The sequence below is a fragment of the Alligator sinensis genome, unplaced genomic scaffold, assembly GCF_000455745.1.
Source record: "Alligator sinensis unplaced genomic scaffold, ASM45574v1 scaffold588_1, whole genome shotgun sequence".
In the NCBI taxonomy this organism is placed as follows: Eukaryota; Metazoa; Chordata; order Crocodylia; family Alligatoridae; genus Alligator; species Alligator sinensis.
This window is the reverse complement of record NW_005842244.1, coordinates 813,078-821,775: the sequence shown is the minus strand read 5'-3', so window position 1 is coordinate 821,775 and position 8,698 is coordinate 813,078. Positions and strand designations below refer to the sequence as shown.

The 8,698-nt window shown below is 41.9% G+C and overlaps 1 protein-coding gene and 1 long non-coding RNA gene across 11 annotated transcripts in view; one reads left to right on the top strand and one right to left on the bottom strand.

Moving 5' to 3' along the window:
* The window catches only part of NFIA (nuclear factor I A), a 429,137-nt gene that overhangs the window by 17,857 nt on the left and 402,582 nt on the right, over positions 1 to 8,698 (bottom strand). The gene's annotated exons all lie outside the window — the stretch shown is intronic.
* Positions 2,463 to 8,698, top strand: part of LOC102382240 — a 13,790-nt gene continuing 7,554 nt past the window's right edge. For 2 of the 3 annotated variants that reach the window (XR_003094972.1, XR_324298.3), the window contains exons 1-2: positions 2,463 to 3,097; positions 4,763 to 4,843. This is a non-coding gene — a long non-coding RNA (uncharacterized LOC102382240). The remainder of the gene's footprint in view (positions 3,098 to 4,762; positions 4,844 to 8,698) is intronic. The other variant, XR_001358324.2, reaches the window with a different exon arrangement.

Below are 8,698 nucleotides of genomic sequence, written 5' to 3'. Positions count from 1 at the left end.
AAAGAGTTTGAACAGCCCATACTGTATTACCAAAGTCCCTGTAGTATTTCAGTCAGTCACAAGGATCTGCAATTCAATGAGGATCACCACCCCACTAGAGTTTATCATGTCAGTTGTGCATCTGATAGAAAAGCCGCTCCAAAATGTGCTCCAAGGTTTGGAACTTGCTCTTGCATCATCTCTTTATTCTGCAGGCTTGATAGTACCCCCTTGACCATGCATGCAGACAAAAGCAAACCAGAAAAAAACTCTCCCCAAAACTTTTACTAGTTTTAAAACAAGTTCTTCCACAGTTGGGTGTCCCTCTCTAAGCCTTTTCAACAACATACAACCATAAACAGAGGCACTGTCATGTTCTAATAGTCTAATGGATTACCTAGTTCAGCATTATTTCTCTAACATTGGCTGGTGTCTTATGCTTCGGAGGAAGATACAATAATCCCCATTGAAGAGAATTATGTAACTGGCCAAACGGGGAATTCTGTCCCAACTCCAGGCACTGAGTGGTTAAATCCATAGGGAACATGGGATTTTTTAAAAACTAAGTTTCCAGCTGAACTTAAAAAAAAGAAAATGATGCTTGTTACTGGAGAGGTTCTAGGCCGAGGCGGGGGAGTGGTGTGGTACAGGCACAGGTGGCATCCCAGAAGTCGTAAGTTTGAGGCCACGGCAGAAGTGCTCATGGTGCAGCCTGCCAGATTCCAGCAATCTGTGAATTGTGCTAAATACTCTGTCACAAGGTCACAAAATAGGAAAGGAAGGCTGAGGAGAGCAGGCTTTGCAATGAAAAAGCACAAAATCATTCCTTTTTCTGAGCAACTACTTCTCTAGCAAAAGGTTAACACAGCTTCTAGAGAATTTAGTAAGAAATCCAATCTTTCTAGCTCATTCATCATATTTCTGCATTTGCCAACTCTCCCCACCAGGCACTGCCTTGCTTCTCCTCTCCCCTCTTTCCTGTGGTACATAAAGTAACACCCATAAAAAAAAAAATCAAAGAAAGGAGGGTGTTCAAACACGCTTCTTACATAATATAAGCAGAAAAAAATGTAATAAGTTTAAGTGTTTGGTTTGGGAAATTTGTCTGTCTCCATTGTAAATAATCATTTCTTACATCCACGGACACTGGAAGTAGATTCCTAATGGAGTTTGAACTACACGGCCTGGTATGCAAAGAGGAGGAGGAAGAAAAGTATAGTACAAAATATGCCTCTGCTTGGGAGTTATTCAAGCATTTCTAGAGTGGTTTGGCTTGTACCTACTTTGAAGATAAGGCCACATAATGATCCTCACAAGTCTTCTATAAATCTTTCCCCTTGTGTAACGTGAGCCTTCAACTTGAAGTGTGCTGTTCTTCTCAAGGGCTGAATGGACATCACTTGGGGCCTCTGTGTGCTGCCCAGTCCATGGGAAGGAAAGGGGGCAGCCTCGGATCTCAGGCCACCTTGGCATCCCCACTCTGTGCTCTACGCTACCAGGGGAGCTTTAGAGCCTGGACACCCACTACACTGGGAGCTGGTGGCCACATGCAGCATTGGTGTAATCACAGACTTGGTGGTCACCTGCTAGTGCAGCGTGTGTGCTATCCACTCCTACCACGTGGTGGTACCGCTCTGGTTCTAATCCGGTGGGGGTGCTCTCTGCCCAATATTTCTCTTGATGAATTTCCCCGGAAGAGAAAACTGGTTTTAAATACAACATGGTGGAGGGAGCCGTATGGGGACAAAAACTGAATTTGTGTTCTTCTCTGATCTTTCCAAGTTCTGAGAGCTGCAGATGCTGGCTCTGCAAAAGGGTAGCCTTTTCAGGAGGAAGGTCATCCTGCTATAGTTGGGGAAACTCTTTGCCCTTAAAAAAGGACCCTTCAGCCCAAAAAGTCAGGGGGAAACTCTGGTAAAGGAGAACACACATGTATGAATGTCTCTGCTTGCTCAGCAGTTCACACTCGTGTCTCCCTTGGTGAGATCCACAGTTCACTGGTATGCCCACAGACCCAGGGCAGGTATCTGGTGCATGGGTTTGAAGGCTGTTAAGGCCTAAAACTGATCTAAATCCCAAATGACAAATTGTGAATGGTGCCTCTATGCCCATCTTTTCAGAGCACAGCACCCTTCCTTTCCCCTCACCCTGCTGCTAGTATGGGGGAGACCGCAGATTGTTGTTGGGTCTGGGAGAAGTAGGGGCTCTGGAGAGAAGCATTCAAATAAGCTAATGTGCTTGGGAGACAAAGGCCCTATACAACTCTACTGTTTAATCAGGGGAGGAATTCAAATGTACACTTGGTGCATCTTCTACGTTCCTCCTTCTCTCTTCCGCTGCATCTCCCACCGAGAGGACAGGCGCTCTAGCCCTGAAACCAGGAAGCATGCTCTACAGCAAGGTGTTTCATAGCCATTGCTTTTGTGGGCCTGCTGCTATGGAAATTGCTTTGTGATGTATGGAGCTCTCAGGGGGCTGACTTGGCAGAAATGCATTTTCATCAATTAGTGCTCTCATCTCCCTTTGTGCTCAAACACAAGGCTACATTCAGACTTCAGGACCCGAATGGCCTGAATAGGGGCAGAAACACCTAATATATGTGAGTGGTGGGAAAATAAATCTATGAAACCTACAAACAGGGCAGGCTTGACTTACTAGTGGTTCAGCTTGGGACTTAGAAATCCAAAATAACCAACATTTTTCCTAGGGCCTTTCCTACTCTCCAAGTGCCTTTTGTAATGTGAAATCCACATGCTCCTGCTACACTTTTTTTATGAGCACAAGCTGCCGGGACGCAAAGCCCTGGCTCAGCTGGTAGCACTTTGCAGTAATATGCTGGAATCCTGAGCCTGGGAGCGAGCTCTGGCTTCCTGCTGTGAGGACCAGCAGAAGCTACATGCATTACTGCGGTAATGCACAGCCCCGGGGGAACAGGAAAAGGAGAGAAGGGTGCGCCAGGGGAAAGGGCAGTTTGTAGTTCTCCCCAGAGCCCCAAACAGTTGCTAAAGAACTGCGTCCACATGAACTTCAGGTAAAAACAGTCTCTTTACTGTCCCTGCTTGGAATGGAGGCTGAAGGAGGAGTTATGGAAGAAGCAAAAACAGAAAATCCCTATCAAGTAAGCCACATATTTTACTTATTAAGAGAAACAGTTTGCAGAGGTTTCTTTTCTCTATAAGCTGTCACTGGAAACTAGGCATAAAACAATATGAGCTGGAGGAATGACAGATCTCTAGAGCTGCACTGGCTTTCTATTCAAGGTACTGACTTTGATCTATGCAATCCCATGCAGGTTAGGTCTTAACAACTTGCAGCTTTTCTTCTGCCTTCCCCCCCCCCAACAGGAGCTGCCATACAGCTGAAGTCAGCTGGGTCACCTGTGCTCCATTCTTTACAATTAAGTGCCTAGGAAGTGATAATTGACTGATATCAGGGGAGGGTCATCTACTCAGGAATTTGCCTCCCTTGCCTGCTTGATAAAGCCCCCATCCACTAGTATACAGGGTACTGTACAGAGGACAAGCCCCCTCTTTCTCAAGCCTCTGCTTGAAAATACTGCTAATGGAAAACTGCAGGATTTTTTTTAGGGTATCAGTTGAGACTGAGAAAGGGAAGTAGGTTCTTGAGGAGAAGAGAATCATACAGTATGCTGGATTCATAGATGTACTTGAGATATAAAATAAGTAATGTTTAGAAAGAGAGAAAATCTATATAAAAGAAAAGCCATAAGGGCCTTGCTATTTACTATGGAAAAGACTGAAGATAACAGACCTAAAGAAACACTATACCCATACACCAAACAGCAATAACTCTTACTCCTGATTCATCCTCACTCTTTCTAACTTGCCAGAGCACAGGATTTTTCCTAGCATGCACCTCTGAGCCTACTACTCCTTTAACTGGCAATACAAAGCACCTGCAGTTTTAAAGCTACTATTTTGTAACTGCTACTGCTAGTTTCCTTTCTCCCAGTAATGTGCTCCTTGGGTTTCTTATCTTTTTGCTTTGTATTCCTGAGGAAAAGGTCTAACTTAGTAAGTTAATCACTTAGTTTTTCTCTTCTCTAGGAAGATTTTATTTCTGTCTTCTTTTCTTTTGGGGGTGGCATATAAAAAATATGGGTCCTTGCTAGTCCTACAATAGAAATGCACGTTCAAGAGGCTGGATTTTGTGGTCAATTATGTGCATCTAGAAGCGACTCCATTATAACTAATGGAACGACTATAGTGTCTCATCTGTCAAAGTGAGAACTGATTCTGGCTTAATGCTTATAGTCTGATTCCACTTTAGGAACCAGCATGGGAAGTGTAGGAATGGCTCTATCTTGATCATGTCCTAGAATTGAATGTGGGCAGCTTCCTCTGGAATAAGCATCTGCTTTTGTGTTTAACAAATATCTGGAAACCAAATGGAGCAAAGTTATACTGGACAGGCATGCTAAAGTTAACTGGTGTTCTTCTCTAAAGTCGCTGAGGCTCTATGGTGTCCACTTCCCCTCCTTTTAATATAGCAGAGGAGCAGTGTACTTGTAGCAATTTCGACCTTCTTTTTGTCCTGAATCTGCCTAGTTGCCTGGAGCATGAATTTTGCCCGTGTTTATAGCCCAAGGCTTACCAGCTTTCAGCTTCCAAGGTGTGTGCATGCTGCAGTAGATGGATTTGTGGCTCAGGAAGTTTCTACTGAGTGAAATGCTGCACTTTCCAGAAAGCTGAAGAGATATTGCATAGTAATTGATGATTAGTGAAAAAGGAGTTGTATGATACTGAATGTGTATGCTTCCCAGCCAGAAAACCCCCTGATTTGTGCCTTCTTTGGATGAATCAGCCAGTATTACATATCGACAAGCACCGGTTTAACAATAAAGGTGATTATTATTATTATTATTATTATTATAATAATAAAAAGGTGTGGCTTGCCTGAGCCAATAGTAGTTAACATATTGGCCACAAAAAAGCGGGTGGCCAAAGTAGCCTGACTGACTCTGCTGACAACACGTCCTTTGTTTCATTACTCTTTTTTGACAAGAGAAAAGAAATGACTTGGTCCACAGGCATGTATGAGCTACGCGTAAATTAGTCTCTCATTAATAGGTGGTACTTGACCACCTTTCTTTTTCTTGGCAACCTAAGAGATGTATCTGTTACTTAGTCATGTGGTATCTGGACCAGCTTGTTTTTGAAACCATAGGTTATGTATCCCAGGCATACTGTATTTCTGATTTGCATATGGCAAAGGCAGTTAAAAAGCTGAGGCCCTCGTACTGCTTGCAAGTCAAGCAGCTAAAGTAAATGATTTATCAAGTGAAGGTTACAACACCTGTGCCTTTTTGTCAACAAATACAGTCTATGCCAAGTCAAGTGATTCCTCTAATAGCCCAAATAGTAATTCAGTTTTAAATAGCCCTATAGATAGGACAATTCTGAGGTGGGCTGTTGCAGCACAGTGAGTGATGGGGGGAAATGGAGGCAGTGTTTCGGTTTGCAAAACTGTTGAAACTGCTATAGAGACTATTTTTTTAAACTAGCATTGCAACCGTTATTGAACAGAAGCACTGAAACAGAGCCACGGAGCTACACCTGTTAGTGGTATGGGTTTTTTCGGTCCCAGATTTGTACTCCTAGCATAGCAAATACTTCGGCATCAACCTATGATGACAAAAAAGTAACTGATTTCTCTATCTAAAATGTCTCACTCAGGATATTGACTTGTATTTTAGGAACTAAATTACAACCGGCTGTTAACAGACATATGTATTGCCGATTTTCATATAGGCCACTAAGAAAGGCACGTTCCTCCTTTTGTTTAAAAACAGTATAAAGCAATCCCTGCTCTAGTCCAACCACACTGTTGTAAATTGGTCAACTCCTTTATTTTGCTGCTGTTTGAATCTTTTGAGTGTCCCGTCATGTGTAGGGTGGCCACTGACACAGCCACTTGGTAAGGGGTAGGCCCCTTTGGCCAATCAGCTGTGAGAAGTGGGGCTGCATCCTTGGCCAATCAGTAGCAAGAGGTGGGGCCACCAGACCTCTTGGCCAGTCAGCAGCAAGGGGTGGGGCCACCATGTCCCTGCCTCCCTAGCTGGCTTGAAGCTCCTCTCCTCCTGGCTCTACCTCGAGGCACAGCAAACAGACTCACAAGGACAAATGACTGATACGTACTTCCACCAATGAACTGAAAAATAGGGCTTTTTGCTGTCCGTTCCCCATTCAGAAATGGACAGGAGACAAAGGATTTAAAAATAGGACAGCCCGGTATAAAACAGGACTCATGGTCACCTTAGTCTTGTGACATGTCTGCTACTAAAACAGTACTTGCATTGTTGTGGACATACTAGCAATCTGAGATCAAGGACTGCAGAGATGCATCTGAGATCAAGGACCGCAGAGATGCAACCACAAATAGGAGAAGAAAATATGTAGCTTTTGAAATTTGGCTCTAATGCATTCCCCACCGAATTTCTCAAAGCTTGGATCTGGATCAGGACTTCCACAAAGGCCAGAAATCTTCAGATCCAGAATTTTGGTTTAGGCCCATCTCTAGTATGGAGGCATTAAGAGAAAACTCTTGCTTTCCACTGAACTGAAGCTGATGTTAAAGCTACTAGTTTGACTTCAAAAGTACTCAATGCTCCTATTGAAATGCAAGTGAATTGGGGGGTGTTGATAACTGCTGGACATTAGGCCACACAAGTCTTAACCAGAACGCACTGTAGAAATCCTGATGGAAAACAGCCACACTTTTAATAACTCACTCTCACTTGTTTTTATCTTTTAATTTAAAAAATATCCTAAAAGATTGCTCTGAACCATGGGCCAACGTTCTGCAAAAATGTCATTCCTTTTTTTTTTTTTTTTGGTTAGAGGAAGGTTAAATAAATCTCCAGATATTAGCTTCCTAGTATTTTTTTTTTTCACTCCTCTGATTTAAAACATGGTCAACTTGATTTAGTTCAGAATTACTATATGAATAAATAATTTTAATTTAAAGTGAGTTTTTATGACAAATTATAACTCTAGCATTAGTAGGTTATGAGAGTTATACTGATGTACCTTGAAATTCAGCAGCACAAAGGATGCAGCCTCAATGAGAACAGTATCAGTCCCTTTAACCAAAGCTGCATGTCTCACTTCAATTGAAAGTTTTTGCTCAGCATTGTCATGCACGACCCAGTGTCGCATAGAAGCACGTACAGTAAAGCTAGAGCACTTTCCAATGGCTTAAATCATAACTTGCCGGGATCAAAGTTCAGAGTCGACAAATAAATGTGAAAAGCCTAGCTTAACAGATGTAAATAAGTTTAAAACATTTGAGAGATTTAGATTCTGTTGCATTCCACTATGTAACCAATTTGGCAATCAGTAATTGTTCAAGCCTTTTAGGAAAGCTATTGGAGCATTCTCCAAAGGGTTTCAAGTTTCTTAGACCATGAAGGAAAAGGCCAAATGCTTGAAGACTTTAACAGTGTACCTTAAAATTCTTCTGTTTCCTCATTTCAATGTATTTCTGTGTATTACGACCATTTACAAAACCACAGGAGAAATGTCATGATTCAAAAGTAAAGAGGCATGAAACCTTGCCTTGTATATCGATTAAACAGGAGGAACTAAAAGGGAGGCCTGAAAACAGGGGAACCAGTTGAATTCTGCTAATAAACTAAAGTAATAGGCACTTGAAGAGTTAAACCCCCTCTCTGTTGCTGGTGTACTTTCTATGACCCTGTTTAATGCAGAGAAGGTTTGAGATCCCATGTAGTTTTAACCTGTGCTGTCGACAGAGCTATAAACTAAAGCTCCTAACAAATGATACAGAAGGAAGAGATATCGGGCAAACATAGCGTGCTCATAAGCATCCGGTCATAGCCCTGTAACCTGACATTTTTTCCACAATAAGTGACATGATTTTATTACACTGATCAAGTAGGTGCTGATGACATCACTGTAGATTTTGTCTCCATGCATGTTTTGAAAATGTGGCCCATTGCATCTCTGAATCTGTATCACCATGATTCGGGCATATGTAAGATCTATTTCAGACTGCATGGAAGGAGGTAAAAGTAAAAGCTCAATCTTGGCTAAATTCATATGCTAAACTATTACTTTATAAACCAAAGTCAGCTCAAAACAAATTACAAATGCTTTTTGTTCTTGACTTTAAACGAACTGTAATGTAATCATGCAACCATTTAAAACTATGGGCTACAGTGGTCCTAGAACACTAGCTCCTCTCATTTTTTTTTATATCCCTCTATGATGAGATGATATTAAGCATACCCTTAATTTTTTTTTCAACATCTGGCTCAAATTAACCACTAACAAAACTGCCAACAACTATTTGCTTAATCGAACTTGGGAATATGATATGCCTTGGAAAAAGCACATTTAAACCTTGTCCTTCTCCTAAAGAAACAAAAATGTTTACTTGAGCTTCTGATTCAACTGTAGCAAATCTATGAATAGTTGTCCCAACATCACTGGGGTCAAATACAGTGTTGGTTGTGAACAAGAGAGTAGAGCTTTAAATTGATGTTTGATTTTTTTTTTGGTTTTTATCTCCAAGTTGGATCTAGGGAGAAGGGGCTGGAAGGTTTTCAGAAAGCCCTAACTTGGGCTATGTGTTTGTGAGGTGTGAGTACATCTTCTTTCTTATACAAAAAGAAATACTCATCTGCATACTCAAAACCCCACATTAACAAATCAGGAGCTTAATCCTCGTCCTGCTG